Source organism: Coptis chinensis, chromosome 7 (assembly GCF_015680905.1).
Source record: "Coptis chinensis isolate HL-2020 chromosome 7, ASM1568090v1, whole genome shotgun sequence".
Taxonomy (NCBI): Eukaryota; Viridiplantae; Streptophyta; class Magnoliopsida; order Ranunculales; family Ranunculaceae; genus Coptis; species Coptis chinensis.
In genome coordinates, this window is record NC_141462.1 from 7,382,875 (window position 1) to 7,405,133 (window position 22,259).

The 22,259-nt window shown below is 39.1% G+C and overlaps 1 pseudogene; it reads left to right on the forward strand.

The window, feature by feature from the left end:
- Nucleotides 1-592: 592 nt before the first annotated feature.
- Nucleotides 593-21,772, forward strand: LOC147485669 (protein WHAT'S THIS FACTOR 1 homolog, chloroplastic-like; annotated as a pseudogene).
- Nucleotides 21,773-22,259: the final 487 nt, after the last annotated feature.

Genomic DNA, 22,259 nt, shown 5'->3' on the forward strand with positions numbered 1-22,259 from the left:
CAATAAGGATTAGAGATGTACTGATGAAGTCCTTAAAAATAGTAATTGATTTTCACATGAGTGGATTTAATCCTCCACACCTTTTCTCTCTTCTATCTTCTCTCGTAATTTTATAATTAAATTGTTATTTGTGTGTGAAATTAAAGTAACATTAAGATTAGTATAGTGTAGAACTTCCAATCAAAAATCCGTCTCACCATGGAATTCCTTTGAATTGTTTTAGCACCTTTGTCATATTGTGTCAGGTTTTGATGGTTTGTGTTTTGGGGGATCTATTAAATTCATAACCTATTATGGACTAGTGTTGCATTGTTGTTATGAAAATTAGTTGTAAGGTGGCCCTTGTAAAATGTGAGTATTAGAAGAATTTTGTTTCAACTTTCAATAAAAACTCTAAAGGCCTAATTAAATTAAATTATTGAACACTAATGGCCCATCAACTACCTCATTGGCTTTTGAGCTTTGACCATTTAACCCAACCAGCAAACATTTCAATCCATCTCTCTCCTAAAATCATCAATCCATCCCCAAAACCTTGCTACTAAAAACTCGTCAAATTCCACATCGTCATTTCAACCCGTAACTTCAAATTATTGCATCAATTTCAAGTCTAAAAGTAATGTGGCGAAAAGACCAACGACTAGATGAAGCAATCGAAAATGATAATGTCTACAATCTATGTCGAAAAGTAGTCAAAGAAGTTTCAAACGAACCGGGTCGTAATACAGAAGGTTTGTTCTTCGATGGTGAATACTGGAAGCTCTGATACCAAGTCAAACACAGTATAACACTCACATATATTTCTCTGCAAGATCATGGGCATAAATAGCTGATTGAGTTAATGACTATTTAGTACCACGAACTTTCACATTTTTTCCTAAATGGTACATGAACTTTGTTTCTCGCCTATTCGTACCACAAACTTTCAATTTGTTTCAATTTAGTACCTCAGTTAATTTTCCATCCAATTCCGTACAATTTTACTAACGGTGTTAGCACTATTCACGTGAACAGTGTTTTTCAAAAATTCAAATTTTGAAAAAACAAAAAACAATATTCATGTGAACAGTGTTTTCGCTATTTACATGAACAATTTTTTTTTAAAGAATCTTTAATCAATTTTTTTTTTTTTTTTTTTTTTGAAATAACTAGGGGGTTTTGGACTCCCTAATCTTTATATATGGGACTAAGAAACTCGCAGATACATCTTCCCTACCTTATCCGCTAAGATCAAATAATTAAGTTTGTGATCCAGTGGTGGTATAAAGTACACACACTCATTACAAAAGTTCCTACTTAGCTTAGATAGATAATCTGCGACTTGGTTACCCTCGAAAAAAACATGCTTAAAAGTGACCATCTTGAACTTCAAAATCTCAGCTTGTATATGAGCGGCTATGTTCGGCGATTGCCATGGCACCTCCTCTTCCTCCTTCGCCAAAATCCGCGACGCCTCTCGGAGAATCCGGACCGCACTTGAATTACGCTTAATCCTCATATTTGCCGCACCTTCTAGCCCTTTATGAACTCCCAATAACTCACGGTATGTAATCGACATTCTCGTTGAGCTGCCATTATCGCCATTAGAGTATCTCCATTCCAATCCCTTACCGCTCCACCATAGTGGCCCTTTCCTTTTATACCGATCCATCTGAGTTCAGTACTACTAACCCATCAGGTGGTTTACTCCATTTTACCCATACCTCATCTCTTTGCTTTAGAGTAACTCCTATTCCCAGTTTCGCCAGCAGCACTTTTGTAGCCTCTTCCTCCTTTACCTGCTCCAGTGTTTTACCCATATAGATCTTCATTTCGCTTTCAAGACTTTTCGGCTCACAACATCTGGCCGACCGAAATCTGTCTTCTTCGGCCTCGGTTTGGCTCATTCCAAATGGTTTGGACTGCCGCACTGGTAAAGGCTCTTATCACTTCAGAAGCTAAGGTGTTCGCTCTGCAAAGTCTCATCAAGTAATACCATTCGATATGCGATGCTCGCACCATCTCTGGCAGTCCCATGTCTATCTTGAAATTACGCGGACCGGTTTTGAGAACGGACAATGATAAGAGCCCAAAACTGTAGTTTTAACCCCTTAATAATCATCTTGTTAGACCAATTATGTGAATAATAAGTAAGAGTTAATACTGATTACGTGTTTTATGCATTTCAGGCTTCAAAGTCCATTATAATGCGTAAGCGCGCCACTTTTAGCGAGATAAAGGAGCAAAAATCGCCAGAACTTCCGAATGCCATATCTTTGGACTCAAACCTCGAATTGGGCCTACCTTATGTCAAAACGACCGGCTCGGAAAGAGCTTTCCAATGGTCCGAGCCTTGACCAAATCAGAGGAGCAGAAGTGGACGAAAAGTCTGTTGAAGCGAACTCTGGTGAAAGAGGCCTTTTTGATTTGAAAGAATTGGGTTTTGGGCCAGGAGAAGAAACATGGCTCCAAGCCCATGCACGATTTTGGATCTGAATGTATAAGAACAAAAGCTTAACTCAGTGTTAATGGCAGTTAGGTTAGGTAGATAGCTTAGAATAGAAAGTAGCCATTAGAATAGCTTCTAGATCTAGATTTAATTGTTTTATTTAATTAGTTTCAAATCCTTGTTTAGATAAAACCTTTGAATCTTTGTTCTTCATTTCATTAGACAAATAAATAGTTATTATTATTCAATTTTGTTTTTGTCATTTTACAATTTATTAGATCTAATTTCAATTCTTGTTATCATTCAATTCTTAGTTATTAATTAGATTCCATTATTGTTTCATTAAGTAAATTTCAATGCTTTATATTATGTTTAGTTTAAATTTAAATGGAAATGATTGCGGAATGATTCAAGGCTAAACCTCCATTAGAGGGGGTTGAGAAACCTTGATGAAAGCTTGATTCCAATTATCGGAGATTGTCGTAGTTTCCTTTCCACTCTAGAACGTTTAGTTCACCATGAGAATGGGTTTAATCGTTCACATGCTAATTATTAATTGGTAGAAATGCCATGTGTAGTTAGGGATTAGGAAGAACCGATTGTTCTGCTTAGCAGTTCAATTCGGATTTCTGACGATTCGCCGCTAGTGGATTAAGTTGAGTTCGTGGAATCAATCCCCCTCTAACTCCTTAACATCGAATCAACGTAGCATTCCCTTAGTATTCTGATAACCGACTAGTGCATTTCGTGGGTAGTTGCATCGTAGTCTAGTCCCCTTTTCGTAAAGCTCTCATTGACTTTTAAGTAGAGTATTGAGACTAGAAAACAAGCATATGGAAGGACTAAGAGTGGAACGAATCACTTTACTCCACTATATCTCATAGGATTGAGAATAGAAAATATCTTTGATAAATAAGCAACAAAAATAGTTGTTAGTTTAGTTACGTTGTGAATTCATCACTCATTTCGTAGGTAGACTAATCATTTTACATTATCAAATGGCGCCATTGTCGGGGATCGAACCGGGTCACCAGCGTGACAAAAGGGAATACTCACTCACTATAGGGCGAAGTAAGCCCTAAAACACCGTAATTTGAAAATTACTTTCGATGGCTTCTATCTGGCTTGGTGGCATACGTGTGTAAAATTTTCGGATTTCGACAGCTTTGATTCGAACTTTGCTCTTTCATATTTTTGGGTGTTCTAAACTGCTATATATGTTGAACAAGCGTAAAACAAGACGCTTATTCATAAGCGAAGCAAGGACGCAATCGTATTCCTTTCTTCCACACCTCGCGATCTCCGTTAGAGTTTTATACTAGTATATCAGAATTGTTTGGAGTGTTGCATGTTTAGTTAAGCTCGACTTAGTCTTGCATGAGATTAAGGTCCGGTAGAACAAAACACCTAACGTAAATACACAACAACAAAGAACAAACAAGTCTATCTAGTATACCACACACTACACCTCTAGCTACTATTTCACACACACCACCGATATAATGGGGAAGAAAGAGAGACTCCTCTCTCGAATTCTACAAAGCCTTGAGCGATAGCCCCAAATCTTGCATCGTTCTAGCAGACCAGTGGGATTTGAGAATCCCCTCCAAATATTTTTAATTTGTTACCCGTTTTTCATGGTTTAGACCATGAAAAACCTTATCAAAGACATCGTAGGATTGAACAAGTCTTAACAACATTCCACCATCCTACGGTTGGTGCGGAACAAATTAAATTAAGGGTATTCCCTTTCACCTTAGCCGATAAGGCGTCTTGGTTAACTTGCTTGGCGCCTAATTCTCGTGGACTCGTGGGCTAAACTTGTTGTTTGTTTATGGAACATTTTTACCCACCCCTAAAGACGGATGAGATGCTTTCCAAGATTCATTTCTTTTCGACAAAATCCTCATGAATCATTTTCGAGAGGCTTGGAATCGTTTCACCGATCGCTTATAGAGTGTCCACACCATAACCTAGCAAAAGACACGTTAGTCGTGCCTTTTCAAAGGACTTCAACATCACCATAAAGAAGTCCTTGACATTATGAATGGGGGTAGTTTCTTAAGTAAAGGAGCCTGGGAGGCTTATAAATTTTTAGAAGACCAAACTAAGTTTAAATAATAATTGGGGGTAGTGATGATATCCCCTCGCCTAGTTCTTCTTCAACAGTTAAGGCCGCCCGGTATGTTTGAAATTAAACACGATTCGAGCTTAAAACTCTAATCGAATCACTCACTAAAAAGGTAGAGGCCATTTCTGTACACAACAAAAGCCTATCCCCGTCATGAATGTAAATTCAAACCCATGTAGTTTTGTTGAGTCCCGAGCATCCCGACTTCATCGGCCCTATAGCCTATGAGCGGGCTTCTTCCATTAATAGTGAACCTAACGCCCTTGAGACAAAATCCCAACTTCGGTTGGAGAAATAACCAACAAGTCACACCTCAAGGGTACAATAATCAATATGTTAGGCTAACGCACACGGCTTTTTAACCAAGCTCCACTACGACAAGGATGTGGTCGGGGGTAATTTTAATAATTATAACAACCAAGTGCAACCTCGACAAGGTCAAGCACAAGGTCAAGGTAATTATAATAATTATAATGCTAATAGAGGTATCGTTAGGTCAATAATAATTATCAGAATCCACCTATAAATAATTCACGTGAAATAGTTCCATCCACACCACCCGTGACTACTACACCCACACAACCGGATCGCTTCGACACCTTCATACAAGTGAGCCAAAAACTTTTCCAAACCATGGCTCAATCTAACCAACGGCTTCTACAATCCGTTAATAATTTAACCCAACAAATTGGCTCAAGATAAAGCCCAAACCAAAGGTGTGTTGCCAAGTCACGCGAATACATAATCCTAAAACAACAAACACGGCCTTTGAGGTAGCGGATAATACTAGTAATGAATTTGAAAATGTAGGTGAGATAAATGCCATCACCACTCTCGGGCGGCAGAGGTTGATAACAAGGTAACTATGCCTATAGTTACCCCACCAAGAGTCCCTACACCTACTATTTTACTAGATAATCAAATAGAAACTGAAGAGCCTACCACAGAGAGGTACCGGTTAAACACAACCTAAGAAAAACAGAAAGCCACGGTTAAACATCCGTGTGATACCATTGCTAAATATAGTAAAACCACCGTTTCCACAAAAATTAGCCATGTTAACTAGGGATACAAATTACGAGGAGATTAGGGACGTTTTCAAGAATCTAACTATAAACCTTCCCTTCCGAAGCTATTAAAAAGCTACCACATCATGCTAAGTTTCTTAAGGAATTGTGTACTACTACTAGGCGTAAGACAAATATACCAAAAGACGCTTTTTAACGAACAATTCCCAACCTTATCGAACATAATGGAATTGTTAAGTACAAGGACCCCGGTCGATCCCTATCAGATAATGCACCTTAGGATATTCCTATACGACGACCGCATTATTAGACACGGGGCTAGTGTTAACTTACTCCCATTTTATTTGTATAGACAAATAGGTCTAGACAAGATGCAACCCACTAAAATGACGTTGCAATTAGGCTGATCGGTCTATTAAGTATCCTAAGGGTGTAGTCGAAAATGTGTTGGTAAAAGTTCGTGGATTTCTACTATCCGGCTGATTTTGTAGTCCTCGATACGTAAGTCATTAACGACTCTGTCCCGATCATTTTTAAGGCCCCTTTCTTGGCAACCGCCACGCGCGCCATTAATTGCCGCGGATGGTTCAATGTCCATGTCTTTTGGCCATCTTGTCGTTGAAGTCAATGTTTTAAAACAAGGACACAGTTACCCGATTCGATCTATGGATGGAGAGGTTAGCATGATCGAGAGCTTTGCTCGAGATTATTTCAACAACACGTTCCTCGATAGTCATATGCCCAAAATTCTTTCCTTTGGAAAGTCGGACTCAACATTTTCATCCCTACACTAGTCGATACACGATTATTGATGAGGAAGGGATAGAGGATTTTTCAAAGATGTAAAGGACTACCATAGTAATGTGGATATGACCAATCTAGATGAGGAATTTGATGAGTTTCTTCGAGTAGGTGACAATTCACCCTATCAAGAACTAACTTGCACAACATCCACCTCGACTCCCCTCCTTCCACCCTTTCAAAGGAATCTCGAGTTTGCACTCGATCCTTTTGTTTCTCCCGTGCTTCATAATTTTTAAATCCTCCTAGCAAACGGATAGATACTTGTAAGGACAAACTATTTGACACCTTCATTTTCAGAATTGAGATAAATTCCTACACACACAATGAATGAGTTCGTGCTAAAACCACATCCTCATTGTGTACAAGCTGTCTTTCTACAACTTATCCATATCCACCATATTCTCCACACCCATTCATTTTTCCACACTTATTTACTAGAACACCCACTCATTCAAAAATTAAAAAGAAGGTGCATGATAGGTTACCTAATAGGGTAATCCGACTTCCCTTTCATATCACTAGGTTGAGTCATAGGGAAAATTGGTGTTTGATTGTGTTTGGATATGTTTTTCGTGATATTTATTTATGGAATGATCCACAACTATTTTAGGTTGTTGATATATGATCAATTGCATGTTCATACATATGTTTTAGATAAAGTCTCGAGTATCCGACTATAAACGACTCAATTTCTGTGTTTGGTGCACTTCCTTACACTTTAATATATTGGCGAGTGAACCATTAAGGTAACCGGCCCTCCCTATGGAGTGTGTGGTATGTAAGTACGGATCCTAAGTCCACGGTTCACATAGTTCACGTTTTCCACTATTGCATGTTTTTTCGGATTTTTAGTCATGTTTCTCTATGGTGTGAATTATGTCTTTATTGCTTATTGTTTTTCTTTAAAAAAAATAAATAAAAAATAAAAAATAAAAATAAACATAGTAATCTAGGAAGTCTCGGGAATCTGACTCTAAAAGACCCACTGCTAAAAACAAATTTTCTAAGCTTCGTTGTAAAAATTTGTTTGGGGGTGGGGTGTTCGTGTTTCCGTACTAAAATGTTTATGTCCCATTAGAGTTGCTTAGGCCGTTTTATTGTATTACGATTTGGATTGACATAATCTATTAATTTAGAGTTCATTCGTTCGCATAGCTTACGTCATGCACGCACTTCGAGGCGTTTTCCACTATCTCGTATGTCATCTGAAGTCGGAATAGAGTGTTTTATGGATCATTGGATAGGAAATTCTCTCCTGATCATTTCCATATCTCATTCGTGATAAATCGGACCCGGTAACTAAGCGGAATTTTGATTTGAAATTCGCGAAAAAATCGAAAAAATCAAAATTTCGATTTTGGGCTTGGGCCCAACCCGCGACTCCAACCGCCTAACCAGCCCATGACCCGGCCGCTTCTTTTACATTCTCAGCAACAGTTCATCGCTTTTTTCCACTCCATTCCGCCATTAACAAAGCTCAAAACCCTAAAAAAAAAAATTAAAAGAAATACCATAAACTCACGCCAACCATCAAATTTCCAAGCCAAATCTCTTCTAAAACTAAAACCAAACCACTTCCACCAATTTAACCCAACAAAAACCAAAAAAATTCAAAATTTGGTGTTTGCCGCCACCACACCGCCACCACCATCGTTCTTTCAGTCGGTCAAGTTAAACCACCACTACCACACCTCTACAAACCCCAAACCGTATTCAAACTTCAAATGGCTCAACAACGCCGAATCATACCGAGCAAGTTTTCATCGCCGACCATTTCGGCTCCGCTTTTACGGTGACGAAATGGCTAGTAGAGACTGGAATAGTCTTCGGTATTACCTAATCGCCTTCTACCATGAAGACTTGGTCCGACGGTTCTACAACACCGGGGAGTTGGAGGGAGTAGGATTTTTGTGATGGTAAGGAAGAAGAGAAGCGGAGTTGACTCATCGGGTTGTTGGTGAGATTCTAGGCATTCCGCTTAGAATCCATCCGAGGCCACCTTTACAGAGCCCCAGGTTTTGACGGGTAGAGCCTCGATGGGGTGGATCGCCATCAATGGGAGCTACAATACAAACTCCCATTGTCAGGTACTTTGGGCATCCTCGGGACCAACCACCGGGCTATAGCCCGATGGATTGGTCGAATGTCCTAGGGAAGGACAAGGTCAACGACATCGGTCCGACGCCTCCATCGATCTATGGATACTCCAGAGCAGAAGCACGATTTACGTATCCCGGAGTTTTTTGCCGAGCATGATTAGGGGGTCGGAAGGTCTTTGGCACCTCTTCCGTGTTAATCACCAAGATCATCATTTGAAGATGAAAGACTCCAAATGTCGAGAGGATTTACATTACCCCGCACCGAACACGCCAGATCTATAGGGAGTGTGTCCAACAAGTTTGGAGGAGGGCGGAGGATAGAGAGGAAGAAGAAGAGGATGGTGGGGCTGGGAATGAAGAGGAGGAGGATGAGGATGCCTCCGAGGATGAGGAGGGCGTGACCGCTTTGATGCAGATGCCTTCCAGAGGTGTTTGGTCCGATGCGTAACGCATGGCTATGCTTCATAGGGGCATGTGTTCACTAAACACTATCTCAAGATTGACCTCCGGACTCGACAGGCGACTATTCATCACAACTTCGAGATCCGCACCCGAGAGAGGATGAGAGATGGGGGAGGCAGGGGCTGAGATGGAAGATGGAAGCCCAGGTTTAGAGTGGATATGCTTGCACGCTTCCCACCTCATACGGACTCTGCCCAGGAGGACACAGCCTACGAGGGCATGGCGTCGTCGGCGAAGGGACGGCTGCTCTTTGGACCTTCGGAGCCCAGGAGCCACCACTAGAGAGTGTGCCTCCGCCACCGGTGGCGATTTGTTTAGAGAGTCCGAGGATTGATAGTGGTTGTTGTTTTATTTACTTTTGTTGTGTTATTTACTTTTGTTGTTTTATTTACTTTTGTTGTTTTATTGTAATGTAATTTTTATTTCCGTAATTTGAATATTGTAGTGGTACTCAAAATGAAATTTTAATATAAGGGCTTATTTTCATTATGCATGGTTGTTTCATATTGACCCCACTTTCCCAACTTGTTTGGGGGTGGTTTTATCAATTCAAGCATTATTTTTGTATAACCCTCAGTATTAGAATTAATTGGAGTCAAGGTGAAAAATATGGTTGTTTAGGCAGAAATATGATTAAGTATCATTGTAGGATGAAATCTAGATTAAATAGGTACATTCTATCATAAAATCAACCTAAAAGATCTTTGGGTTTGAATTAGAATCCAGGGATATGAGTTGTTTTCCGTTTTCGAAGTTTGGAAATTTTAGGAGGAAGCCGCCGTAATTAGTTTTGGCAACTTTCCGATCCTTTTAGCAACTTTAAACCTATATAAACTTGATACAAACTATCCTCACAACTCACACTACACCTAAACTCCATCACTAACCTTTCACACCCGCGATTCCCACGTTTCGACTTCATTTTCATAAAATTGCAACTTTCGGGGCGCCAGCATTTCTGCCTTCAGCTACTCTACACCGGCGAGAAAAATTTTGTCGAGCGCCGCTTCAAGTCAAAGCGACTTCGGCTTAAAACACTGGAATTCAAAATACTAATAGCGGCGCGCTTCATAGCCTGGCGACTCGCTCTAGTTCTTGGAATTCCAAAACAAAAGAGCGACTCATACGGTTGAAGGCGGCGCCACTCGACTTGCGTGGACCAGTAATTTTTCAGTTTTTCGCGTAGTATCCGGATCATTCGTAGCTATCCCAAAGCGTAATTTTGAGATGACATCTCCAACATTGATACCCGAACAATCTTTTGAAGATTTGTTCCAAAGCACTACTTTACGGTGCTTGGTTTTGTGAGGTGTGATCACATATGTTGGTAGGAACCTCTTATGGTAAGACCGGCTGAACTTTATTCTCCAACACTTGCATCTTATTTTTATAATAACTGCATTTTCTTTGAGAGACCGGATGGAGAACAAGTGTTCTCCATCAACATTGACGATGAACCAATGGAAATTACCGTGTTCTTGCTAGCATTTGTTCTTGGACTTGCTATGCCTGAGATACAAGACCCATGGTGCTATGGGTCGATAATATGCATGTCTACACTTATGAGTCTTTGCACGAGGCTTATGGGGCAGGCATTTTTCAGATTGAGGACCAAGGGGACTAACGCGTTGCCTTGGTAGCTGGGTCCATGAACATAGGAACTGTTATGTTTTGGATTATGCTAAACATTTTAGGGGAATGGCGTTTTTCTTGATGAATGGCGCCACTTGCAGGCTTTTTCTTGCTTTTTAGCCAATGGGCCGGTTCTATGATCTTCCCGAACTTTGATGTCGGTTTAGCACGAGAGCCCATACCATGAGGCATAAGTACCTTCTTATGCCCATTTCTAATTTTCACGTATTATGCTATGTTTCTTTCCCTGTTTTTTGTACACGCTTCACGGATTGGATTACGGTAGACACGGTGCGACCCACCAATAGTATTATTCGATCTTTCCGCGCAATGACTTGGCAAGGGTGGCGGATCAACCTCACCAGTTGCACCCTACACCCCATCGGACCAAGTGGCACTTAATAGGTTAGCAACCATAGATGATAAATGGTGTGAAGCCTGGCAAATTATCATAGCATGGCAGATCGCTGAAGGAGCCTCACTTCTTTATAGAAGTAGAGGATGCGAAGATGACGAATAACATGGAGTGGAGGTAAGTTTTATTTCCTTAGTGTCCGCTTATGTCCCAAGCAATTTAATTACATTAACCCCATAATGGGTAGAACTTCATTATAGAGAGTTGTGTCGGCTTTTATTTCCTATATTAGTATGCGTTCTAACCTTGTTTTACAGATGTTCCTGAATTTTCACGCGCTTCAATGGTATTTTTCCTACCCTCTTTATTTAAATGCTTTGAGGACAAAGCATGCTTCTTGTTTGGGGGGCATAGAAACTCGTGTAATTAAGACATCTGTTAGGATATAGATAGACATAATATGCATTGTTTTCTAGTTAAAATTTCAAAAATTTAAAAATATAAATAAATAAGTCATGCTATACACTTAGGAATATTGGTATTGTTTCTTTCTCCATGCTCTTAACAATCTAGAAGTCTCACATAGCTTTTGCATCAGAATAATTGTTAGGAACTTAGGTTAATATGTAGGTAATAATCTTTGCATCTATCTATAAATATATTACATGAGTATCTATGATTGTTTGGCAAGAAGTTTTCAAATCTAGGCTAGAGTACTTATTCTACAAATCCTGTGAGAATATAGCCTAAAAGCCTTATATGAAATAAACATTTGAGAAATGACACAAGGGAGAAGTAAAATCCGGATAGAGAAATCACACGTCCCACTTGCTTGATCACTAAACCATATCCTAAGCGAGAATTTAGGCCCTTTTTGGATCGATATAGCCGTAAATTCAAACCTATGAATTATTTTCCGCTAGTCGCCCCTCGAGCCTTTCATTAGCCCCTTCCATAAACCACAATTCCTTTACCCTGTTACAAAAACAAAAACAAAACAAAATATATATATATATATATATATATATATATATATATATAAAATAAATCAACCTACCCAATGAAGATAAGTCCGAGAATAGAATGAGTGAAGAAAGAAGAAGAGAAAACCGTGGTAAACAAAAATTAGTTAGTTGCTTTAAAAGAAAAGAAGTTTCCATCCAAGGAAAAGAAAAAAAAAAAAAAAAAATAGAAATAAATAAAAACTCCAAAAAATAGAATAAAAAGGAGTCAAAAGCCAAAGAAAAGAAAAAAAAGAAAAAATATGGCTAAGGATGGAAACAAAGTGTAGAAGCAAAAGTAAATAACAAGGTTTTTCTAGTTACATAATATGAAGACTCTATTATCTCGGACTTGTCCTTTAGAATATCCGTTCCTTCCTTCTTAAACCATCTCCTAATCCCCTCAGAACACCTAATAAAGACCTCTAGCTCAATTAGGAATAGGTTAGTGTGATAGTAAGTGTGAGATGTGTTTGATCGACTCGAACTTCCTGTGTATCATTGAGATTGTAAGGTAAAAAGTGTGCCCATTGCATTAATCGGAGTAAATGAAACTTGAGTGGAAAAATCAGAGTGTTGTTTCTTGACTATTATTGTGAGAACCTACTTAAGGACGCTTATTCCGAAGTTCTCGATAAACAAACCTCGCTAAACATTTTATAGTACTACTACTCATGGTGTATATGTTTATTGTAGATGATAGATTATTATGCATATATTAACTTAGGTTTTGACTTGGTTATTCTTGTTCATAGCTAGTGAGATGTATAGATAATTTGGAGCATGAATAAGGAACAATAGTTTTATTTTCTTAGTCGTTGTAGTATAGATGAAGTTTGTGAGTACCTTCATTGGAAAACTCTCACGAGGAGGCTATAACTTCGCCCACTAGGGAATTCCTAGTGGTTTAAGGCCTTGTTGCATATGGTCAATGCAATCGCGACTCAGTAAACGAGTAGTTAGAACTCCATTTTTTGGTCACTTATTCTAATTTTCATCTTTGCTTGAGGACAAGCAAAATCTTTGTTTGGGGTGGTTTGATAAGAGCCCAAAACTGTAGTTTTAACCCCTTAATAATCATCTTGTTAGACCAATTATGTGAATAATAAGTAAGAGTTAATCGATTACGTGTTTTTTATGCATTTCGGGCTTCAAAGTCCATTATGTGTAGAACCGTGCCATTTTAGCGAGATAAAGGAGCAAAAATCGTAAAGAGAACTTCCGAATGCCATATCTTTGGACTCAGACCTCGAATTGGGCCTACCTTATGTCAAAACGACCGGCTCGGAAAGAGCTTTCCAATGGTCCAAGCCTTGACCCAATCAGAGGAGCAGAAGTGGACAAAAAGTCTGTTGAAGCGAACTGCAACTGAAGAGGCCTTTTGATTTGAAAGAATTGGGTTTTGGGCCCGATTCTCCGGCCCAAAACATGGCTCCAAGCCCATGCACGATTTTGGATCTGAATGTATAAGAACAAAAGCTTAACTCAGTGTTAATGGCAGTTAGGTTAGGTAGATAGCTTAGAATAGAAAGTAGCCATTAGAATAGCTTCTAGATCTAGATTTAATTGTTTTATTTAATTAGTTTCAAATCCTTGTTTAGATAAAACCTTTGAATCTTTGTTCTTCATTTCATTAGACAAATAAATAGTTATTATTATTCAATTTCGCTTTTTGTCATTTACAATTTATTAGATCTAATTTCAATTCTTGTTATCATTCAATTCTTAGTTATTAATTAGATTCCATTATTGTTTCATTAAGTAAATTTCAATGCTTTATATTATGTTTAGTTTAAATTTAAATGGAAATGATTCTTGGAATGATTCAAGGCTAAACCTCCATTAGAGGGGGTTGAGAAACCTTGATGAAAGCTTGATTCCAATTATCGGAGATTGTCGTAGTTTCCTTTCCACTCTAGAACGTTTAGTTCACCATGAGAATGGGTTTAATCGTTCACATGCTAATTATTAATTGGTAGAAATGCCATGTGTAGTTAGGGATTAGGAAGAACCGATTGTTCTCGCTTTTAGCAGTTCAATTCGGATTACTTACGACTTCGTCGCTAGTGGATTAAGTTGAGTTCGAGGTGGAATCAATCCCCTCTAACTCCTTAACATCGAATCAACGTAGCATTCCCTTTAGTATTCGATAACCGACTAGTGCATTTTAGGTGGGTAGTTGCATCGTAGTCTAGTCCCCTTTTCGTGAAAAGCTCTCATTGACTTTAAGTAGAGTATTGAGACTAGAAAACAAGCATCTGGAAGGACTAAGAGTGGAACGAATCACTCTACTCCACTATATCTCATAGGATTGAGAGTAGAAAATATCTTTGATAAATAAGCAACAAAAATAGTTGTTAGTTTACTTACGTTGTGAATTTATCACTCATTCATTTAAATGGAGTAGACTAATCATTTTTACATTATCGGACAATCAAAGAAGAGGTGTTGAACTCTCTTTGTGACACCCACACAAGCAAAGACTTTGATTGCGATATCACCCTCTTGGCCATCAACCTATTCTCGAGTTGGGGAGAGTACCCAAAAACACTGCCAAGTGGTAAAGGAGTGCTTTGTGATGAATATTTCCCCACACAATCTTAAACCATTTTACCTTACTTCTCACTTTTTTTCGGTCTGAGTAGCCGAGGAAGTAGAGAAATTTCTATCTTGCTTGGGGTCCATGTCACCTGATCCTCATCGATGTAGGAGTTTATCTCAGTTCCCAGAATCCACTCCTTTACCTCACCCTCCGGCATATCAATGATACAGCTTGACCATCTCCCCTCTCTTAAAACTGCAGAAACCTTCGCATCCTCTGGGACGATGTTGCCTAACAAGCTTCTGGCTTGGTTATTCAGGTAGAGAGGCCCCGAACACCATGGATCATGCCAGAAACTAGTATCATTGCCATTCGCTATACAATATTGGACAAACTTCCATGCGACTTCTCGATGTTTCAAAATCCCTCTCCACACCGGGAGCAATCCACCGACACCTTCATCGTCCAAAATGCTTGTGCTTTATGTGTTGCTGCCATGCCCATCTAACCCACAAACAATCTAGTTTCGTGCAAGTTTAAACACCAAACCCAAGACTGCGGCTTGATTCCAAACTTTTGGATCCACAAGACCAAGCCCTCCCTGATCCTTGTCAAATATGAGAGTAGCATGACTAGCATGATGCATTCTTCTCTCCATATTTGGCCCTGCCCATATGAACCTATTGCACAGCTTCCCCACCTTCTCAATCACTGTTCTTGGCAACACAAATGTCTTCGCCCAATAGGTTTGGAACGATGCTAGAACCGACTTCACCAATTGTACTCTTCCAGCTCTATTTAGGTATTTATTCTTCCAATTTGAGATTCGCTCCATGATTTTTTCGATAAGAGGCAAACATTCTCTTATACCCAGTCTAGTGGCCGTAAGAGGCAGCCCTAGATAAGTAATAGGGGGAGCTTCAAGAGAAATATCCATAACTGCCGCTAATTCTCGTCCTTCTTCTTCTGACATGCTACCCGTTAGGAGAGTAGTCTTTTCATTGCTAAACTGAAGCCCTGTAGCCTGAGAGAAGTCCTGCAAGATGTCTTTTATAGCCATCATAGATTCCATATTACCTTTGCAGAATATTAGGACATCATCGGCAAAGCATAGATGTGATATGTCCAGTTTCCTACATTTGGAGTGCGCACTGATTTTTTTTTTCTGCTTAAGCCCTTTGTAGAGAAGAGCACTCAAGATCTCCCATGACTAGTACAAACAAATAAGGGGAGATCGGGTGCATGCATCGAACCCTCTTTTTCCTTCAAAATACCCCTTCCAGAGTCCCATTTACCAAGATCTTGAATGCGAAGGAGAAGCATAGCACATTTGTAGACATTCAATGAACAAGAGGGGGAACTTAAAAGTATGCAATATAGCTTCTACTGCTTGCCAAGACACCGAATCATATGCTTTCTTTATATCGAGCTTGATAGCACATCTCTTCTGACCATGTTTCCTAGAATACCCCCTTAGTAGCTCATGAGCTAATAGCAGGTTATCTTGAATCGACCTCCCCGATATAAAAGCTGATTGTGTACTTGAGATTAAGGAGGATATACAAGTCTTCATTCTGTTGGTTAGAACCTTTGATACACACTTGTAGACAATATTACAGCATGCTATGGGCCTGAAAGAGCCCACGGTCGTAGCATTCTTCTCTTTTGGCACAAGACAGAGAAGAGTGGAATTTATCCCTCCTGTCATTTTCTTCTGAAGAAATGTGTATTTGATTGCGCTGGTGAAATCAGCCCCAATAGTAGCCCAACTGTGTTTGAAGAAACATGCATTGAAACCATCTGGTCCAGGCGACTTATTATCCTCCATGGCAAAAAGAGCTTCCTTTATCTCCATATCAGTGATCGGAGACTCTAGAAATCGGCTTGTACTCTGATTAATCTCCTTCACTTGCAAATTACAGAGAAACCTAGAATCACAGGAGGCAACAGAGGGGACTCCCAGTAAATTTGAGTAGTACTGCAGAAAAGCATTAGCTACTGGCTCTCTTCCCTCTCTTCGAATGCCATGCGCATCGATGACATCCCATACATGGCTTCAAGACTTCTTTTCCTTTAGTGCATTAAAGAAATAGGCACTACATTTATCCCCGAACGACAACCAATCAATATCGGTTCTATGGAAAAGATCGGCTTCCTCCGGTTTTATCAAACAACAAAGCTTTTTCTCTCAACTCAAACTCCTTTGTACTAAGGGAGCAATCCGGAGGGTTACGGTGAAGTGTTTCTTGGACTTGCTTCAATTGTACTCTCGTTTGATCACTATTTTTCGAAAGTATCATAGCAAAAACTCCTTGCCCAACCTTTCAAAACTAGCTTCAAAATTTTCAGCTTTCTTTCTAGTTAACATATCACGGGCTGCCATGATTTGTTATGTCCCAAAGACTTTTAAAGTTTCTTCAAAATCTTGATGCTTCAAACCGAAGTTGCAAAATCTAAGCGGGGGGTGGCCAAGGAGCTTTGGAATGTCATCATCAGCGGACAATGATCACGAAAATCCTTGCGTTAAGACTTCCACTTTTGTAGCCAACACAATAGTGACCAAGCTACATTGACAAGGCATCTGTCAATTTTCGACCATTTCCTAGTATTTCCCCTCTCCATCGTTTCCACGTGAAAAAACACCCGATGCCGAATGGTCAAATAACCCTGCTACATTCAAGCAACTTGCAAAAGGTCGTGTCTCTCTAGGGTGAACTGCCGTGTGTCGCCAATTCTTTTTCATGTGAGTACAAGGCGTTATTAAAGTCTCCCATTACACACCATGGACCAAGGATCCCTACACTTAAGGATTTTAACTCGTCCCATAGAATTAGTCTTTCATGGCTGCTATTCTTCGCATAAACTGCCGTTAACAGGAAGGTAAACCCATACTGCCTACTAGTAACCTTACAATGTATGAATTGATCCCCTTCCACCTCTTTTTGAACTTTCAAAAAATTTCTATCCCATATGATCCAGATTCTACCATATTCATCAGAAGAGTAATTATGCTCTGTAGCCCAAGAAGGACATGCCAAACCTGCAATGGTTCTAAACTTCTCCATGCGTACTTTAGTTTCCAAAATACCCATACAACTAATCTTATTCTCAACAAGAAATTTATTCAATTGTTTTGCCTTTGTGAAGTCATTTAACCCCCTAACATTCCAACTGCTTATTTTAATCATTGGAATTGGTTACCGAATCTCCTCTTCTTCCCACTCCCTTTTGGTGGCCCTACCTTTCTTCTCATTTGTTTCTTCTTTTTCAGCCTCATTTCTCTTCGAGCTCTTGTTTGTCTTGAGTCAGTCACACTAGGTTCTAGCAGTGGTCGTGGAGTGGAGTCTTTGTCCCCGAACGATTCGGGCTCGGCAGAGAGATCATCATCTTCTAAATCTGCAAGCTCCTCGAAAATGTTCCTTTCGATTGCAAAAATTACCTTCATCGGGGTGCTTTGGTCTTATTTGTTGAATAGGTGTTTGCATAACTGCTTGAGCTCCTTGATATTAAGATTATCAAAAGTACACTCAATTCACCCGGGAGACCGAGTTATACTTGATGACGAGTTGTCTCACTTGGATTGATTGATTATGTAGCCCAACCTCCTTGACTATTATAAGCTTCTAGCTCATTCGATTTCGATTCGATAGTCAACGCTTGCTCATCACTTGTCACATTACTATCTCTAGAGCGATTGCTCTCCTAGCATCAAGATTGCTTCATGTTCGAAATGTCCCCTTGTGCATGCCCCGACCCTCTGCCTTCATTTCCTTGACTTGGAAGTGCTTCAACACCACTATTTGGCTCTCTCCTCCTTTGTTGCCATATCCTCGCTTTGTTACGCGAGGAGCACTTATCGATGGCATGTCCAAACTTATTGCATTTTGAAGCGGGACAAAGGCTTCCATGGATACTCAAGTGGAATTTCAACCTCTCGATTTCCAGCCTTAACCTTTAAAGAGTCTTTATACTCAAAGTTCACGGGAATTCGATCTGAGAACCTTGCGAAGGATAATCTTTTCCTCTTGGCATTGCGTCGATCCATAAACATTGGCGCCCCTCCAACCAGGGCTTGCAAGGTAGGAAAGCCCATCAAATGTCCACATTTCCTTCTAAGGCACATCCATTAGCTTCACCCGGAGAGGGATTGAAGCAACCTTGTTTTTGTAATTCCCTACCTCAACTGTCCATGGTTTAACCACAAACACTTTCGGTTCACAATAAAGATTGGTCCTTCATCTAGCACCATCGGCCGGTCCTCGAGAATTGTAAAATTCATATAAAAGAGCTCCTTATCGCTGGTGAGATCAAAGGAGCCTTTTAATTTCCACTTCTTCTCTAGAACTTCCTTTCATCAGAAGAAAGGATAGCCTTTTGTCTAGGAAATATCCAACAAGATACTCATCCCACTGTTTAATACCTTGCTCAATGAGATCGGGGGGAACCGAGCTACACGATCTATGAAGATAGGTGAAAAAAGATTTGAATGCCACTGTGGTTTTCGAAGAACTAGCTCGACCAAACAGGTGAACTCCGGGAGTTGTTTCTTGTCCCCCACTACTAGTAATACGACTTTCGAGAGGGTACCGGATTGCTTGAGGAAGCCATAAGTTCTTAACCCGGGAAGGAAGGTTAGAATCTCCAAGCTACACTGGATTTACCTTGCGAACTCACACTTTCAGAAGTGGAGGATTTTACCGTGAAGGAAACCAAAAGAGAGTGGCAGCTATCTTGGGCGAACTGACACTATGAAATAGTGAGAATTTTTCCAGCCAGAGAAAGCTAAATAGAAGGTCTTCCCGAACGTGCACTCAGAGGGAGTGTGGGATTTCACCGGGAAAGTCCAAGTCACTGACGAAGAGGTGAAGAGCTCGATATCGCTATTTTGTTTCTTGAAAAGGAGGGAAAACGGGATGTTGAAAGGATATGTGCTATTCACCAACTATTTTTTACTAAAAGTGGTAAAGAAAGGGAGCGTCAGGATCACCAAAGTAGGTTATGTTATCTCGCTACCAACCTCCATTGTGACTTAAGACTCTTGTTCCCTTAATTATTTGAGCATTAGTGCAGTCGAAGAAAAGGAAAGTAGATCAGTTGGATTGCTCCATGACGGTTGAAGAGGATATGGAGTATGAGGAATTATTGCTAATGAAAAGACCACGTGTAATGAAGGCAGGAGCACCGAAAGCACAATTCATCAGTTACAATCTTGCTGATGGAACAATGGTGATTGAGAAATCAATCTTAAAAATTAATTCGTTAATGAAAAATAATTAAAAAAAACACTATTCACATGAACAATGTTTTTACTATTCATGTGAATAATGTTTTTTTTTTTGGTGTGATAATCTAATTATCAATCTTAAAAATTAGATTACCAAAAAAAAAAAAAATTGTTGTTCACGTGAATCATAAAAACACTGTTCACGTAAATAGTGTTTATTATTATTTTTCATCAAATAATTAATTTCTAAGATTGATTAAAGATTCTTAAAAAAACAATGTTCACGTGAATAGTGTTTTTTATTATTTTTTCATTAAAGAATTAATTTTTAAGATTGATTAAAAAAAAGTCCACATAAAAGGTGAATCCACTGTTCACATGAATAGTGTTTTTGTGTTTCTCAAAATTTTTTTTTTGAAAATACACTGTTCACGTGAATAGTGAAAAACTGTTGCTATAAATTTCAATAACGTAAATAGTGCTGTGTGAATAGTGCTAACATGAATAGTACTAACGCCGTTAGTGAAATTGGACGGAATTGGATGGAAAATTAACTGATATACTAAATTAAAACAAATTGAAACTTCGTGGTACGAATAGGCGAGAAACAAAGTTCGGGTACCATTTAGGAAAAAAAACGAAAGTTCGTGGTACTAAATAGTTATAAACTCTAGTTGATTCACATAGTTGAGATCCTAAAGTTTATGAACGAATCTATCTATGCCAGAAGGGCGTATCTCTAATCTAAGAAAAACATTTTTTCAAAAAGGGAAACATATAATCAGTCTATATATGGAAGTACATCAACTTGGAATTACTTCTAGAATCGTCAACAAATTAAACCTAAAACACAACCCGTTTCGTTTCTACGCGCAAGTAATCGGTTATGGAGTTTTTTAGACGAGGAGAAACGGGTTAAAGATGAGAATGAAGGGTTAATTGTGGGGAAATTATGCAAATTATTGATCATGTCTAAAGATAGGGTGATTAGGGATGATAAGTTAGTTCATATGAAGAGGGAGCTTGGTTTTCTGGATGATTTTTTGTGTAACTTGGTGCCCAAGTATTATGATTATTTTTGATTACTTGGGTGTCCTGGGGAGGAGAAGTCGCTTTTGGAGATAGTGAAATGGGACGAGGAGTTTGCAAAATCGGTTATTGAGACGAGCGTGGAGGAAGAGACGAGGTTAACGGGTATTGGTATTAGGCCATCGTTTAATAGGAAATTGCCGCGTGGGTTTTTAATTAGGAAAGAAATGAAAGAATGGGTTAGGTATTGGATGGAACTTCCTTATATTTCGCTTTATAGTGATACGTCTCATTTAGAGTAGTCTTTGCCAGAAATGGAGAAAAGGACTGTTGGTGTTCTTCATGAATTGCTTTCTATGTCTTTGTTGAAAAGAATGCATGTTCCAATTATAGGGAAGCTTAAAGATGAGAATCGGTTTTCAAATGCATTTGTGAGTGTTTTTACTAGACATTCGGGGTTGTTTTATTTGTCTTTGAAAGGTGGGTTTAAGATTGCGGTGTTGAGGGAAGCTTATCAAAATGAAAAGATGATTGATAGGGATCCGTTGTTAGTTATAAAAGATAATTAATTTTGATGAGTTAGTAAAAGAGAGGCATAGGGAGAGAACAGAGCAGTTGAGATTGAAAAAGCAAGAGGTTCAAAACAATATGGAAATGGCTACCGGTAAGGATATTAAACCAGAATGGAACAGGAACAGGATTTAGAGCCTGATGTGAAGTTCTGAGCCTTGGTTCTTTATATTGTTTTGTTCACTCTAATTTATACACAATATTGAAATGTTCTTCTAGAGTATTTTACAACTCTAGTACTTTTGGATGAAGAAGAACTCTGGGAAAAGTTACTCATGGAATATGTTAATGGATTGGGATTGATAGGACATGATATACTGGACGCATCTGTTTATTTGGATGCTAGTTACTACCTTTTCGGATCATGGATGAATTTGTTTGTTCAAAAGTTGAATAACATTATCAAATCCCTTTCAATTGGTGCATCTTACACTATAATTGCTGTTGAAAAGGGGTTTAACTTTTGATACTTCAGGCAGATCTCTATTGACTCGTGAAAGCAGACCGGAGCAAATAGTTGCATCTGTTAAGTATACATACTGATGTCTGAATGTACCAGCTGGAAGTTTGGTTTCAGTGGAAGGCTTCAATTATTAGCATGTTTCTGAGGTGGAAGTTTGGTGATGTCGAAACGCTTCATTCATTAGCATGTTTATGAGGTGTTTGTTAGTTTTGTTGGAATTTTATTTGTTCAAGTTGTGTCATAGATGATAGATCCCTGGAGGAAGCAATCTCACCCATTAGAAACATGTCATGCACGTCTTTATTGAAGGTTATGATCTTGGAAGAGTTAAAATGAAGTTCAGCCTCTTAGAGCTTTGAAATAATTTGTTGCAAGCTTACTAAAGCACTGTATGTTTGTTTGTGTACCTTTGCTCTACAATATTCCATATGAATGTGTTCTCCTTCCTTGGCAGTTTTCTTCTTCCAATTTGGCACATGTTTAGTAACCTC